The sequence below is a fragment of the Artemia franciscana genome, chromosome 4 (assembly GCF_032884065.1).
Source record: "Artemia franciscana chromosome 4, ASM3288406v1, whole genome shotgun sequence".
Lineage (NCBI taxonomy): Eukaryota > Metazoa > Arthropoda > Branchiopoda > Anostraca > Artemiidae > Artemia > Artemia franciscana.
This window is the reverse complement of record NC_088866.1, coordinates 27,608,122-27,625,531: the sequence shown is the minus strand read 5'-3', so window position 1 is coordinate 27,625,531 and position 17,410 is coordinate 27,608,122. Positions and strand designations below refer to the sequence as shown.

The window sequence follows — 17,410 nt, the reverse complement described above, 5'->3', positions numbered from 1 at the left end:
TAGCAATTTGTGACTTCATTACACCATACAATGATTAAAGACATTGAACAGGTGACGTATTTAATCTGTAGTTGATACCATTAAAGTTGAAACTTCTTTGTAAGGAATCATTATCACTGTTTTTACTTCCAGAAATCATTTTAGTTAAGATACAGTCTGCACAAATTAGGCCTCAGTTACTTTAGAAGATCTTTGTAAATTAAGTGGGTAAGTTGAATTTAAGGTGGTAGGTCTGTTGGTGGGTCCTGAACTTTGGGTTCTGTATTGCCAAGCAGAGCATCAATCCAATGTGCTACGACAGGCTCTACTTCCTTTACCCGTCCCTAAATTTTAAAGTAATTGAAAAGACAAATAAATAATGGCTTGGATTGTATTTAAAGAGGAAAAGAATACTCCACAATTTCATGTTGCCGGTAGTTTTCCGAAATAAGTACCAGATTTCATTGTTTTAGATTTCACGTAGCTTACCTTGTTCAATAAATACATTTTTCTGAATAAATTTGAATTCAGGTTTCGTTGTTTAACTAAATTACGCTTATGTTAGACCCAGAATTCAAGAGTGAATTCAATGATGATATTTAGTGAGAAGCTCTCCTCTATCCGTTTTTATGGCACTTGGTATTCACCAAGTGACATACAGCGTTCGCAATTTCTGTCGGTCTGTCGGTCCCGGTTTTACCAATTTCTGCACTTCCAAATAAGCTAGGACGACGGAATTTGGCAGGCGTATCAGGGAATAGACCAGATTAAATAATCGTTTCCCCGATTTGAGCATATGGAGGGAGGGGAATGGGGGGTCGGTTGATTCGGAATAATTAGAAAAAATAGGTGTTTTTAACTTACGAAGGGATGATCGGATCTTACTGAAGTTTGATTAGAAGGATATTGTGTTTAAGAGCTCTCATTTTAAATCCCTACCGGATTCGGTGACATTGGGGGAGTTTGAGGGGGAAACCTGAAATCTTGGAAAACGCTTAGAGTGGAGGGATTGGGATGAACCTTGGCGAGAAAGATAAGCACAAGACCTAGATACGTGATTCACATAACTGGAATGGATCTGCTCTCTTTCGGGGAGTTGGGGAAGGGGGTTTATTCGGAAGAATTAGAAAAAAATAAGGTGTTTTTAACTTGCGAACGAGTCATCGAATCTTAATGAAACTTAATATTTAGAATAACCTCGTAAATTGGACTTCTTATTTTAAATTCTGACAGGATCCAGTCTCATTGGGGAGAATTGGGAGGACTGAGAATCTTGGAAAACACTTAGAGTGGAGAGATCGGGATGAAGCTTGATGGGAAGAATAAGCACAAGTCCTAGATGTGTGACTGACATAACCAGACTGGATTAACTCTCTTTGGGAGTTTTTTTTTGGGGGGGGGGGGGCTAATTCTTATTTTAAATTCTGACAGGACCCAGTCTCATTGGGGGGAATTGGGAGGACTGGGAATCTTGGAAAACACTTAGAGTGGAGAGATCGGGATGAAGCTTGGTGGGAAGAATAACACAAGTCCTAGATGCGTGATTGACATAACCTGACTGGATAAACTCTCTTTGGGAGTTTTTTTTTTTGGGGGGGGGGGCTAATTTGGCAACTTGGAAAAATTAGAAAAAATGATGTGTGTTTAACTTACGAACGGGTGATTGAATCATAATGAAATTTGAAACTTAGAAGGACCTCGTGTCTCAGAGCTAAATCTCGACCTGATCCAGTGACATTGGAGGAAGTTGGAGGGGGAAATCGGAGATCTTGGAAAACTCTTAAAGTGTAGAGGTCAGGATGAAACTTCGTGGGAAGAATGTGTACATGTCCTAGATACGTTATTGACATAACCGGACTGGATCCGCTCTAGTTTTGGGCACTTCCAGGTAAGTTGTGACGATTAAAGTTGGTAGGTGCATCAGAGACCAGACTACGTTAAATTAGAAATAGTCTCTTCTCCGATTCGACCATCTGGGGAGGAGCGAGCGAACAAGATAGTTGAGAAGAATTTTATTTGCTGATAACACAAATGATTGTTCTTCTTAAGCATGCCTTGTAGTCTAGGGTGCGTCTTGTAGTCTTAAGGGGCGATAGGTCTCAGATTTGAATCCCGGACCACCCCAATTTTTACATGAAGAAAATCCGAAACTAGATACGTGATCAATATAGCGATCGCTGAAAGCTGGCAGGCATATCAGGGACCCGACCAGATTAAATTAGAAATAGTCGCTTCCGCGATTTGACCATCTTAGGGGGGGAGTGGAAGGACGGTTAATTCGGAAAAATTAGAAAAAATGAGTTATTTTTAACTTGCGAATGGGTTATTAGATCTTAATGAAATTTGATATTTAGAAGGAACTACTGTCCAGCACTTATTTTAAATCCCGACCGGGTCTGGTAACATTGGGGGAGTTCGAGGGGGAACCCAGAAATCTTGGAAAACACTTAGAGTGGAGATATCGTAGTGAAACTTGGTGGGAAGAAGCTCTTGGCTCTTGACTCTTCTGAGCATATATGGCACAAGTGCCATATGAGCTCTTGGCTCTTATTTTTTTACTGTTAAACAAAGTGAAGAAGGGAGATTTTTCCACGGGGGAATTTTCCATGGGGAAGGAAGTTTCCAGGGCTTGAACTTTTCTATCTTGCTTTCTCTTTTCCGTCTCAATCAATCAAGTGGACATTGCTCGTCACGCGTCAACCCAAAATCAATACAATCTTTCAACCCTTAGTTCTATGACTATCTACCTTAGTTCATCCCTAGGAATGACGTATGGACGGATGAATGATAGACTTATCTATCAACAAGTGAAATGACATCATTTTTATGCAATCCTAAAATGGACTTTTGTCATATTTGCCTCTCACTCACTCGGACTATCTGCCTCGGCTTCAAACAATCCTTCCTGCCTGAGTAAACTAATTCTATATTACTTAATTTCATTCTTCCTACCCCTGAGACATAAGATTCTGAAACTTCTGAAAGTTTCTTAAGATTCTTCTTAAGATTCTGATTCTAACGTCATAACATTCCAAGTTCCAATTTTCACGCTCTTTGAATCAATAGAATTATTCTGGTCTCAGGAAAAGCAATGATCCCGGATACAAGTGCGGGACAGGGATTAATATATCTTCTCAAGTCTACATCAAAGCACTTAAGCTGGCTTAGAGTCGGACAGCAATAAGTCCTTGGGTCCTCCAGTACGAATGGATGCTTTTTGCAATCCTGGGCCCGTCTTGATCAGAACATGGTTTTGAACACTTTACGATGCTCTTCTATCAATAAAAGTCAAAATCCTGCACGGACAGTCCCAAGCCTATTGCCTCGGACTTATTATGTATTCATGCTCACAAATATTATTCTACTACGGGGAGGCAACCCATAGTAAATAGATAATCCAGGCATAGGTTTTTCAGCGTAAAATGCCCGTCAAAACAGACCAAGCCATTAATCAGAATCCCGTGCGAATGCTGTGTCGTTTACTAGGCTATGATTTCCTCGAGGGGTGCCACTCCTCAAGGGGGAATTGAGTTGACTGCAATGTCCCCAGTCATGCAGGTACCGCAAAAAGGACGAGGCAGCCCTTTGCAGATGCTGTTATCCACAGATCTAGATCTTAAGCTCTGCCACAATTGTTCTCCTATAGAGGATCCTCCTCTATTACTGGAATTAAAGTACCAGTAATGTTGTTCCTAGGGCACAACTAAAGTAGACGGTCATAGAACTAAGGGACGATTTTGGGTTGACGTGTGACGGACAGTGTCTACTGGACTTGTACGCAAAATCTGGGACTGAATTTGCTTTGACTCACAGGCGTTTTGGTTTTTAATTGGATATGCCCTAAATTCAAGCTTAGTCTGTTCTGGGTGAGAGCGGCAACGTGTGTTGTCCGCACTTATCTCAGCCCCAAAATTCTTAGAGCCCTCTGCAATTTCTAGCTCCAGCGAGGCTCTAGGAGCCCTTGATTGTCAAAAAGGATTCACAGTAGCTTTTCAGCAGCTCCTCCTCTTCCACGCTCATGGCTTTCACGGGTATTGATTCTATCTCCGTGATTTTACTTTTAAATTCCTATCCCCCATCACATAAAAGAAATTTCTTCTTGACTTTAGTTTCCGACCACCAATTCATGGCCCTGACTCACAACAAAGTATTTCTCCGAATCAGGGTGTGGCTTTGGGAGAGCCCCCCTCCCGACATCCTCAGTCGTCCTTTCTGGTTTGCCATTCAGTGCTCATTTGGTACACACAAGATTATTTACCGTCTGTCGGGACAGCCACCTGAGTGGCGAGCTCAAGGGACGTCTTGCAGACCTGGGCCTCTCTCAAAACTGCAGCCCCAGACACGGGAAACCAGGTTTTATCCCCTGGACCCTTCAGCTTAATCCTCCTTTGGAACTTCGCTACGGTTTAATCCCTTTCGTGACTTGCGTCCATCTTCATAATTCTATCCCTCAGCCGTGTTCCTCATTCACAGCTTTAATGGCCAAAAATGGTAAAAGAGAAAAAAAAATTGGATGTGGCTTAACTTGGTTGTACCAGGCCCTTATACGAGGTTATAAGGGTAGGACTGACCCCAAGGCAGGACGTCAGTTCAAAGATGCTTGTGGCCGGGATACAGAAGGGAGCGTTCGACATTCTTCCAAAACACGTACTATTCCCCACGTTACTGATATTTCCGCCCTTCCCCCGTATCTCTGTCACCATCCACTATTTTTGGCTTTAGGCTTATGATTTTCTCTGTTGCCCTCCACCACTTCTGGCTCCAGGCTTAGGATCGTCTCCATTACCCTACTCCATCCCTGGCTCCGGGTTAAGGATTTGACCTATAGGGCTCTGGGGCTCCGTCACCAGTTCCAGCATAAGGACACCCCCAGACTAAAATGCCCTCCTCCCACTACTCACTAAAAGCCTGGTGCACTGAGGGGTACCATTAGAAGGTGGCCACAACTAGAACTTCTGGGAGGTCTTGTCAAACCCAGAGGCATTGTTATACGTTCTTTGAACTATTTTGAACAAAATGATTTCCTCAAAGTATTGATTGGATGCATTTGGGGAAAAGAGAGTTTAGAATGAGGAAGGGGGATAGTTGCCTTTCCATCACTTTGGACTCTTAAAAGTGGAGTTAGAACTACAATAAAACTTTAATTTTCCCTGGATAATAACTTATAACGTCTGCCCTAAGCTCTTTGGGGATTATGTTAAGCCCACAGTCTTTGTTATCTGATTTTTGGACTATTTTGAACAAAATCGCTATCTCAAATCGTGATCGGATACATTTGAGCAAAGGGGGACTTGGGGTTTATTCGCCTTCTGATCACTTTTGACTATTAAAAAGGACAATAGAACTGTCTAATTTTAATGGAATGAGACCACTCTGAAATTTACACGACCACCTCTCCCCTATAAAGTGCCTCTGGTAAAAAATTTGCAGACCCACTGTAAATCCCTTTGTGGTTATTGTGTGTTCATTAGTTTATTTATGTTATGTACAAGAATAGTCGTTTCTCTCCTATTTGCCAAACTTTAACCTTTTTCTGCTGGAAGTCCTTTTATCATGATAGCTCGTTAAATTTGTGAATATAATTGTATTTCTGCCGATTTGATGAAATCCAGAATATATCATAAAAACAAAGCCTTCTTTCCAACTCCAAGTTTTTAGTTTTATCACTTAGATTTTACCAAATGGAATTGGTAAATCTATTGGATTGTCAAGACCTTTTTCCAAAAAGAAGAAAGCTCTAAGCTAAGATAAGAGATCAAGGATTGCAGCCTACTGTAGAAGCACTGCACTTAAAAAATCCATTATCAAAGAGTTCTACAAATCTTATTTTCTCGGAGATTTTGGAGTTTCTAAAAGGTATTAACGTTACCTTGTGACTCAACCCCATTTTCACCATGAAAAAGACAATGGCAAATGAGTTGGATTATTGATGAAGATCTACTGTTCAGAAGACAGCGAGAGTGAGTAGGAAGAGCCGTGTTGGTACCAGCCGGCCTTTAGGCCTTAAACTGCTGGGGATAGGCAGCTTAACACTCACACTTCCCACAAACCAAGCAGAAGGGAGGAGAAGATAACAAAGAAGGATTTGCTAGTATAATTTTTTAGTCAAAGGGGTGAAAGGACTGTACGCAGCCCGTATGCCCTCATACAAATTCTGAAATTGAAACATCGTGATGAAAACATTTTTGGAGGCCCGTTCGCCAACAGGAAGAAGAGGTCGATGCAGACATTTGAAGTCCTTCGACCATATCATAAGGAAAAAGAAAAATTAATCAATTTAATGTAAAAAGTGCTGTATTTTATCATGTTCTTTGTGTGTGACTGTTTTGCCTGAGAAAAATAAATGCCAATTTTACTTTTCACTGGTCGAATTCGTGCCCCAGTAGTACGAAAATTATTTTGATCAATGAATCTGAATATCAATTTGTTCGTTGACATTTTCAGAGAAGAAATAGCAGATCCATATATTTTCATGTAAAATATTTTAATACTGGTATGTTTTCAGCGGCAAGGGACTGCAATAGCTCCTCATAACTTTTATTAAAAACAGTTCAAAACTTTGGTCCAATTTATTTCATATCATGGTTAAATAACCTTTCAATAAGGCTTTTAACTCACTGGCTTTCATAGGCCCACTGAGTAGTTTAGGGTGAGCAACATTTGACTATTATTCATTGATCTTTTATGCCCTAAGCGACACATATTGTCATTTAATCTTATTTAGAAGGCATTGTTAAGTCAAAACAAAAGACAATTTTGTGTTTCCTCTATACATGGAGAATGATACAAAGTCATTTGTATTGCTTCTTTATCATCAAATTATTGTAGAGAAGTACAAATAAAGGGTAAAATTCTTTTTAATTGACTTCTTGCTATCTCAAAAAGGGTTTAGTTTAGGAAAATGAAACTTTCAGGGATGAATCTTACAGACTAAAGTATGTCCTGGGAAGGTATTTTGAAGCAACTACCTCCACTCCTTCTCCCTCTAGAGGGCCCTGACCTTTGACAACCTTTAAAAATATGTGTGTTATAAAAGTGAAACCTTGCAAAATAGATCTTCTGCTTAATTGAAGTACAACAAAATTGTTTTCAGCTTCATAACTTTGCTCAATTCCATTTTATAAGGTTTTAAAGATATGAAAATACATTTTCTAAATTTTGAAAGAAAACATTGATATGACTCAAAATTCTACTCAAATGACAGGAATTACATTTTCAAACTAAAGGCAGAGAAAAGGCAACTAGTAACTAAAAATTAAGGTAAAATGTTGCTTTGTCAAAATTTCAATAGGTAATAGACCTATCATGTAGGCAAATTTCAAGGCCCCTCTAGAGGGAGAAGGAGTAGAGGTGGGTACTTTAAAATACCATCCTGGGACATGCTTCAGCCTTTATACCCATCCTTGAAAGTTTCATTTTCCTAACCTAAACCCTTTCCAAGATAGCAAGAAGTCAATTAATTAGAATTTTACCCAAATAAAGATATTCTGATGACTTTTTGGTTTTCTCCTTGAATATATATGATTCACTAAAATGTCATACAGAAGGGATTAGACTATATTACCCTACTGGTGCATAGAGAAAACTATAAAAATTCATACAGATGGTTAATTATAGCCCTAGCCTATATGATATCATTTATAGAGCAACCTAAATAAAGTCATACAGGTGGTTCTTTAATATATTATTCTATTATAAAGCAGTATAATTAAAGTCTGACAGATGGCTTTTTGGTTCTCTCCTTAAACATATATGATGTACTAAAATTTCAAACAGAAGACATTATACAGCCCCAGTTATATATAGGCCTAGAAAAAACAGCAAAGAATCAAACAGATGGCTTTTTATGTGCCATTTCATTATACAGCAGCATAAACAAACTTTTTCAGATGACTTTTTATGCCTCATTCTTGCACAGAGCAAATATAAATAAAGTCTTAAATATGACCTTTTGGCCTGATGCATTAAAATGTCATACAGAAGACATTATACCATCTCACTCCTATATAGAGAAAGGATTAAAAGTCAAACAGGTAGGCCTATGTCTTTTCTTCCAAAACAACAGCATTGCTATTTTTTGTTGTTTTTTTTTCCAAAGGTAGATCTCATGTCAGTGTCAGTAAGTTTTTGATGCCTATATATAATGTCATCTATATTACTTTATTCATATTCATTCTATAATACTAAGAGGTATAAAAAGTCATCTGTATGACTTTATTTGTGTTTGATCTATAATAGTGTAAGGTATATAAAGTCATGGTAAAATTCTAGTTTAGTGACTTCTTGCTATCTCAGAAATGGATTAGGTTAGGAAAATGAAACTTTCAGGGATGGATCTACAGGCTAAAGTATATCCCAGGAAGGTATTTTGAAGTACCTACCCCTACTCCCTCTCCCTCTAGAGGGTTCTGATCTTTAAAAATATGTGTGTTACAAAAGTGAAACCTTGCAAAATAGATCTTCTACTTGAATAAAGTACAACAAAATTGTTTTCAGCTTCACAATTTTGCTCAATCCCAATTTATAAGGTTTTAAATATATGCAAATACATTTCCTAAATTTGAAAAAAAAATATTGATATGGCTCAGAATTCTACTCAAATAATAGGAATTGCATTTTCAGAACTAAAGGCAGAGAAAAGCAACTGGTAACTGAAAATTAAGTGTTGTTTTGTCAAAATTTCAATAGGTATCTGTCACATAGGTGAACTTCAGGGCACTCTAGAGGGAGAAGGAGTACAGGTGGTACTTTAAAATACTTTCCCAGGGGGAGGAGGCACTTTAAAATACCTTCCCAGGATACACTTTAGCCTGTAGACCCATCCCCAAAAGTTTCATTTTCAAAACCTAACCCCTTTCCAAGATAGCAATAAGTCACTGAACTAGAATTTTACCAAAGTCATTTGTATGATTATATTTATGTCTGCTCTTTTAAAGAACAAGGCATTAAGTCATCTGTAGGACCTTTTATGGTTTTAAATAATTAGAATAATGTATAATAAGTCATCTGTAGGACTTTATTCATATTTGCTCTATAATAGTATAAAGTCATCTGTTAGACTTTATTTATGTTTGCTCTATAATAGCACCAGGTATAAAAAGTCATCTGTGTGACTTTATTTATGTTTGCTTGGTAAAAGAATGAGGCAGAAAAAGTCATCTGTGCGACTTTTTATGATTCTAAATAATTCAAATTATATAAAAAGTCATTTTTAGTACTTCATTCATGTTTGCTCTATAACAATACAAGGTATAAATTTCCGATTACATTTAGTGCTACTTATCTTGACAGTAACAATTTTATTCCAGTGGAAGCACACTTGTAACAAATTTTGAATTCCATGCCTGAGCAGATTTATCATATTGTCAAAAAGCAATGTAGTAGTCTGGTGTAAATCTGAAATGAGCAGCAAACATCAGAGACAATGACCAAGAAAAGATCTAGATTGCTGCAAAGGATGTAATATAAGGCTAAAAGATGATAGTTGTGCCCTTTCATGTAATATGTGTGATGCATGGCTGTGCATTGAAATGAGCAAGTTGGAGTATGATCTGTTTAACAAGATGACATGTTGTCCTGGGTCACTGGCATTGTCCTATTTGTAAGTTAAAGGGCTCTGGAACCCAAGGAATAACACCCAGTGAGATAAAAGACATAATAAAGAGCCAAATTAGGTGTTCATTTTCAACAATCAAAACAAAGCTCCAAGATAAATTTGAAAAGCTACTAAAATCAGTAAGTAATCTATTAAGAAAGATAGAAAAAGAAGTATCTACCAAATGTTCTTTTGAGGATGTAGAGAAGCATGCTCCTACATTGCTCAAAGTTGAATTTGATAACCTTAGTGAAAAGTTGAAAAATGAAATAAATAGCAATGAAACAGCCAATGATAAACTGGAAGATTTGGTCATGAAGCAGACAAATTTAGCTGTATTCAGACTTCAAGAACATCTAAACTGTACTACTAAGAAGAGTGAAAATGAGGTTGATTTAAAGCTCTTGTATCAAGTAATTTGGCAGAACTGCCCTGTCAAATTTTCATTTCCAGTTTGTTTGAGAAGATTGAATAATGGAAAATGTTGTCTTATCAAACTCTTTTTCCATAGCCCCATACAACATGATGCTGCTTCTTTATTCACAACCTAAACAGCATAAAATCCTCATACCTGACGTTTAATTTTTCTCATGATTGCAGAAAACTGGAGCTTGCTCAAAAGAAAAGGAATAATGCTCTAAGAGAGGAACTTAACCAAAAAGTGGCTACAGGAAAATCAGGTTGGAAAAATAGAGAAGGAAAGGGTGGTCTAGAACTTGTTAAAATCAACTCTTTTTGAGGTGAAAGTAGCTTGCAAATCCCTTGGGAAGCAGTTATGGAACAATACTTTCCTTGTGCTTTACACCAATGCAGATACTTTATCAATTAAAGTTGAAGAATTACAGGCATTGATGTCAGTGTATAAGCTTTATGTTGTTTTTGTTACTGTATCTTTGCCTAAGAATTTTGCACAGCCAGAAGCATATTTTCAACATGCTGAAGGTTATACTTTATTAGTGAATACTAACTATTAAAATGGAATTTTTGTTTATGTTCATTTGTTGCCTAAGTTCATCAAAAGTAAATGATCCCTTAGCTCTGAGTATTTGGATTTGGATTAGCCCTAGATTTGGATAGAGAAGCCACTGTGGAGACAACCTGGGCCACCCTAAAAGAAGCCTACAACCAGACAGCAATAGAAACAATTGGGCACAAAAAAAGACCCAAAGACGAGTGGTTATCCGATAAGACATGGACCCTTATCGAAGAGCGTCGGAAACTAAAACAACGTCTTCTAAATGATGGAGATAACAGCAACACAGTCTTGAGTAACCAGCTGTATCGATACCAAGACAAGCTGGTGAAAAAGAGTGCAAGGGGAGATAAACCGAACTTTCTAGAACAAAAGGCAGCTATGGCAGAAGAAGCGGCCAAGCGCGGCGATTCCAGAGCCGTCTATAAAATCACCAATGAAATCATCGGGAAACGTCGCAACCTAAATGGACCAGTAAAAGACGGAAACGGGAAGACAGTCACAGCCCCCAATGAAATCTCTGAAGTTTGGGCCCAACACTTCGAGAAAGTTCTCAACCAACCTAGTCCTCCAAACACAGCAGATATCCCCACAACCCCTTTCCTGGAACTTCAAATCAATACAGAAGAACCGTCAACCGAAGAACTGGTACAAGCCGCTTGCAAACTGAAGAACAGCAGAGCACCAGGAAGCGACAGGATATCAGCAGAAATGATTAAAGCCTCTTTAGGCGCTTGCATAACTGTGTGGATCACGTTCTTTGCATGTATATGGAAATCAGAGAAAGTCCCCAAAGAATGGAGAAAAAGCACACTCATCAAGCTTTTTAAGAAAGGAGATGCAGCAAATTGCGATAACTGGAGGGGCATCAGTCTCCTTTCTATCCCAGGGAAATTATTCTCACAGATAATCCTTCATCGCATCCAGACAGCCTTAGATAAGCACTTGCAAGACAAGCAACATGGCTTCCGCCCATCCCGCTCCTGCTCTGACCTTATATATGTCCTATGCATGATGATCGAGGAATGCAATGAATGGAGGCAAAAGATGTACCTTGTCTTTGTGGATTTCGAAAAAGCCTTCGATTCAATACACCAAGATTCGCTGTGGAATATCCTCCGATATTACAGCATTCCAGAAAAACTTGTATCCTTGATCATTGCCCTATATGAAAACACCGAGTGCTGCATTCGGACCCACGAAGGAAATACAAGGTATTTCCATATCATGTCCGGTGTCAAACAGGGGTGTGTCCTCTCCCCCTTGCTTTTTGTCCTTGTAATCGATTATGTGCTCCGAGACTGCACGGGGTTTGGTATCCAAATCTGCGACAACAAACAACTAGCAGATCTTGATTTCGCTGACGACATCACCCTGATGGAAGCAAACAAGGAAAGGCTCCAGGATCTTCTCGAAGTAATCCGAGAGAAAGCGAGTCTTTTGGGACTAAAGATCAACTCGGACAAAACAAAAAGCATGGCAACAAGCGACTCACCACTGGGCTTAAAGTGCGGGGACAATACGGTAGAGCAGGTAGTGGATTTTAGATACCTTGGAAGTACAGTCAAACGAACTGGATCCAGCTAAAAGGAGGTGCAGTCTAGGATTGGACAAGCCAGTGGAGCTTTTAATCAACTAAAGCCAGTGTGGCGATCAAAAAAGTACTCCCTGAAACTGAAAATGAGGCTGTTCAACAGTAACGTCATCTCCGCCCTCCTTTGTAGCTGTGAATGTTGGAAACTAAACCAACACCAAGAAAAGAGGATTCTTGCCTTCGAGAACAACTGTCTTCGCAGAATACTGAACATTAACTGGAGAGACCACATAACCAACCAGACTGTTTGGTCTATCTCGCGCCAGCCCCTGGTAACAGATGTTGTACGCCAACGAAGATGGCGCTACCTGGGGCATGTTATCCGTATGGCGGGAGATAGACTCCCCAGAACTGTACTGGAGTGGCAACCAGAGGGAACCCGAAGAAGAGGGAAGCCGAAGAATACACTTCGTCGTATGTACCAGTGGGACCTAAAACACATCAATGCGATAGTCCAACCCCAGGGGGAAGACGTATGGGCAGCAGCACATATGAGGGACGACTGGCGGCTCTTTTTGGATGCCCTGGGTGCCTCTGGCGGCACAGGAGGAACTAAGGTCTAAGGTAAGGTAAGCTCTGAGTATTAATGAATGTTTAGTGATTAAGGTAAGGTGATTGATGTAAAATTTCCTAGGTCTACAAATAGTATTAGAATTGTTGTAGTGTATAGAAGTTCAAATGTTAATGAGCTATCTCCAAGCAATAATGCAAATTTATTATGGTGCCTTCACAAATTTCCAATGGTTAATTCAAGGGAATTAGTGGTGGGTGATTTTAACCTACCTTCCATTGATTGGAAAACTCAAATAACCTCCCTTTCTGATCAATCATTTGAGCATGTAACTATAGGAAATGAGTCATTTCCTTCAAAAATTGCAGGACTCATACCTATGCCAACACATTCAGGAGCCTATATGATTTCAGGATGATTTAACTCCTTCTGTCCTTGACTTGGTAATAACAAAATCTCCTGATGATGTTAGAAATATTGAATTCCTACCTCTATTAGGAAGAAGTGATCACACTGTTGTTAAAATGTTCAGGTGATGAGTCTACTCCTCAAAAGTAGATTCTTAAGTATAATTTTGATTTATCATTACATATCATGAAATAGTTGAAGGAAAATAAATACACTGTTAATGAGGTATTTGAGCTGATTCATGAAGTGTTGTTAGTGGGTCAAGACGAGTTTATTCCAACTGTTGTTAATAGCCAGTTCTGTAAAAATGTTCTTAAAGTCTTCCTCAAGACATTCTACAAGCTATTAGAGAAAAAAAAAAAAAAAAATCAGTGGTATGAGCATATTAAAATGAGAAGCACTGAGCCATGGATAAGATATAAAAGAGCAAGAAATAGAGCAACTTGGGTTCTTGGGTAAAATCATGAGTCACTTGAACTTCTGTCATTGTATCAGCTCAAAGTTGCACAAAAAGCTTTTTGGAAATATATAAGAAAAAAACAAACTTCACAGTCCCCATCCTCAACTTCATTCACTGACCCAGAAACAAAGACAAATATAGACAATGATAATGAAAAAGCTGAACATTTTAATAAACTTTTTTCATCTGTTTTTACACAACCCCACAGTGAAACTTCTACTGATCCTGTTTTCTCTACCAATTTCACAATATATTTCAATGATTCTGATTTTAATTATCAACAAGTTTTTGAGGTCCTGAAGCATCTTCACACAAATAAATCACCAGACATTTGTGGATTTTCAAACCAAATTTAAAAACTGTAGACCAATATTAAACACATCAATTTTTTCCAGAATTATGGAAAAACTAATTGTCAAAAGAATACAAAATTATTTTAAATCAAATCTTCTTTAGCATCCATCTCAACATGGTTTCCATAAAAAAATTTCATGGGTAATACACAGCTTTTGGAAGTAGTTACTGACTTCCATAGAATGGCAGACAAAGGTCTTATGTTTGATTGCATTTATATAGATTTTCTAAGGTGTTTGAAAAAATTTCCATTCTGCTTTTACTTCAAAGTGTGAGGTATATCATCTTGGTGCCAGAATGTTGAATTGGATTGATGATTATCTAACAGGCAGGACACAGCAAGCAATTGTAGGTGATGCTTTGTCCTCTGCTGAGATGGTTTTAAGTGATGCTCCACAAGGTAGTTGTCTTGGTCTGGTACTTTTCTGCCTTTTCATCAATGACTTGCCTCTTGTTGTCCACCATTCCACAGTTAAAATGTTCACAGATGATTTAAAGCTTTACTGCTCCTTGACAAATTCAGATGAAGCTTCATTGCTTCAAAAAGACCTGGATTCGTCAATGAAAATAAGTGTAGGGTTGTCTGTTACTTCTGCAAAGTAGAACAAAGTTCATTACCATCTTGCTGGATATTCAATTTTTCCTTTCAATCTTTTTACCTTCATCTTCATCTTTACCTTCAATCTTCACATTTAATGACAATAACAGTACCTATTATCACCCACATAAATTTTACCCCTTGCTTTCAAAAAGGAAAATAGGCCAACATTCATTTTACAGCAGGGTGTGGAAGCCTTGGAATGACCTTCCACCTGAAACATTTGTAACAGATAATATAAACACATTCAAAACAAAATTAGCAGAAACATATTTCCATAGTAAATCATTTATAAATCATTTTTAATTCAATTCAATCATTTAATCATTAAAAAAAATCATTTCAATCAATTTAATCATTTATAGTATTATTTGTCAGTGTTAGTTGTAGTTGTTATTTTTCATAGATTTGTATGCATGTATTATGTCGTCAGCATTTTCATAACTTCTTTTTATTATGATTAGTGCAACAAGTTTAAAAGCTCACCATATTTGGTATTAATAAATAAGTAAATAAAATGTCATCTGTATAATGTTTGCTCTATAATGTTTATATAGGGTGTAAAATGTCATCTGTATTGCTTTATTCATGTTACATTATAATATTATGATGTATAAAAAGTCATATGTATGACTTTATTCATGTTTGCTTTATAATAGTGAGAGGTATAAAAAATCATCTGTATGACTTTATTTATGTTTTCTCTATAAGAGAATGAGACATAAAAAGTCATATGCATGATTTTATCATTCTGATTAATTAGAGAAAGCATGGCCCTAGAGTTTTAATGAACTAAAACTTAATTATGTTCATTCATTTTTTTTAAACCGACTGGAGGTCTATGTTGCCTAGCTTCAACAAATTCAAATGTAATTTTGAGACCAGGGATTCCAAATTAGGTCAAGACTTTGTAATTGAACCTCTGGTATTAATAAGCAATTTGTAAGAAATGTACACCTATTTGAAAAAAAAATCCTGTAGAAAATAAACAAGACACATGAATAAAGAAAAGTACCCTTTTACTCCCTATGAATGAAATGTCATAAATATAGGTCACCCTTAAGACAGAAATGAACAGAGCTTCAATTATGTATCTGTTTTCTCTAAACAGACAGAAGGGATAAACCTCCAAGCTTTGACAAATTCAATGTCAATTCTGGGATAATTCTTTAGATTTCTTTTCTATCCAACTAAAAACAGTAGAGACAGCATCAGGTACAAGTGACCTTCCACTTAACCTACATACCGAGGGGAAATGACACAGCTCTGCTATACTTTGTGCCAAACCCCCCTAATGTGAAAATATACAGCCTAAATTAGATATTTTCAATGTTTTCTACTACTTGTTTTTGGAAACTATTGTGCTTATGAAGTTCGTTTGTGCAAACTTCTTTACAGTGAAAAGGGCATCTTCACATCAGGGGGCCATTGTTGGCCTCAGCTGAATTTCCAAAAATATGTAAGTAATAATCATCTTTTCTCTTGAAATATAAATATATAATTACAAACAAACAAGGTATAAAAAGTCATTTGTATGACTTTATTCATGTTTGCTCTATAAAAGTATGATGTATAAAAAGTCATCTGTAGGACTTTATTGATGTTTGCTGTGTATTACTGAAAGGTATAAAAAGTCATTTGTATGACTTTTTATCATTCTAGATAATTGGAGAAAGCATGATATTGTCTTCTGTTTAACTTTATACTGCGTTCTATATAAGAGTAAATGACAATATTTTATTGCCCAGATATAAAGAAAAAAATTCTATATTGTCTTATGTAGGTAACCCAAAGACTAGCCTAGGTAATGAGTAGGCTAGCCTGATCCAGCCTGAAGCCCATCATAATAGACATATCACTGTTATTGACAAGTATCTGGTGAAGGTATATTATAGGACAGAAATACAATTGGAGAAAGAGAAATATAGCCTACTGATAGATTTTCTAACCTAGGCTACACAATGTTTTTTTCACATAGGTTTATAATAATCACTGCTACCACATTTGGATCCTAGTCCTGTCCTAATGGGACCAGATGTAGCCCTAGTCTATATACACACTTGTACTGATTTTATAGGCTTTCTATTCTTTTATGTGGTTGTTTCTCATCAACAGTTGGATCATAGCAACAAATAGAGCCAATTTGGAAAAAAGGAACAATTCTAGATAGAGGCCTTTTGCCATCATAAAAAGTAGTAAAGTTAAAAAAATTAAAGTTTATTAAATATTTAGTGGTTGGCTATTTTTCAGGCATACTAATTCAGGAAATTTCTGGTGATGGTAGAGATCTAGAAAGTGGAGCTTGACTCTATCCCTAGGTAGCATTGTATAGATGTATGAGTAGTCCACCACATAAGGAGACATGTTAAGAAGGCAGTTCTTACTTCATAATATGCACAATAATCCTAGTTAATATATTTACTAAACATCTTAACTTCATGCTGAGCAAGGTGATGGCTAATGCACTACATGATAACCTTGAGGAGTAGTGTCCATTGAGGAAATTATAGTCTATTAAAAAACACCATATTTGCACTGGATTCTGATTAGTGAATGATTTTTATGGCACTTGGTATTAACCAAGTGACATATAGCAATCGCCAATTCTGTCGGTCTGTCTGTCTGTCTGTCGGTCCCGGTTTTGCTACTTTAGGTACTTCCAGGTAAGCTAGGACGATGAAATTTGGCAAGCGTATCAGGGACCGGGCCAGATTAAATTAGAAATAGTCGTTTTCCCGATTTGACCATCTGGAGGGGAGTAGGGGGCCGGTTAATTCGCAAAAAATAGAAAAAATGAAGTATTTTTAACTTATGAGTGGGTGATTGGATCTTAATGAAATTTGATATTTGGAATGATATTGTGTCTCAGAGCTCTTATTTTAAATCCCGACCGGATCTGATGACATTGGGGGGAATTGGAGGGTGGAAACCTAAAGTC

The 17,410-nt window shown here is 37.4% G+C and overlaps 1 protein-coding gene across 4 annotated transcripts in view; it reads left to right on the top strand.

Moving 5' to 3' along the window:
• The first annotated feature begins 6,397 nt into the window (after positions 1–6,397).
• LOC136026239 (NADH dehydrogenase [ubiquinone] 1 alpha subcomplex subunit 10, mitochondrial-like) overlaps positions 6,398–17,410 on the top strand; it is a 49,480-nt gene continuing 38,467 nt past the window's right edge. For 2 of the 4 annotated variants that reach the window (XM_065702593.1, XM_065702596.1), the window contains exon 1: positions 6,405–6,472. The gene's annotated coding sequence lies outside the window, so the exon portion shown is untranslated. Of the gene's footprint in view, positions 6,629–17,410 lie in introns of all 4 variants that reach the window. The other 2 variants (XM_065702595.1, XM_065702594.1) reach the window with 2 other exon arrangements.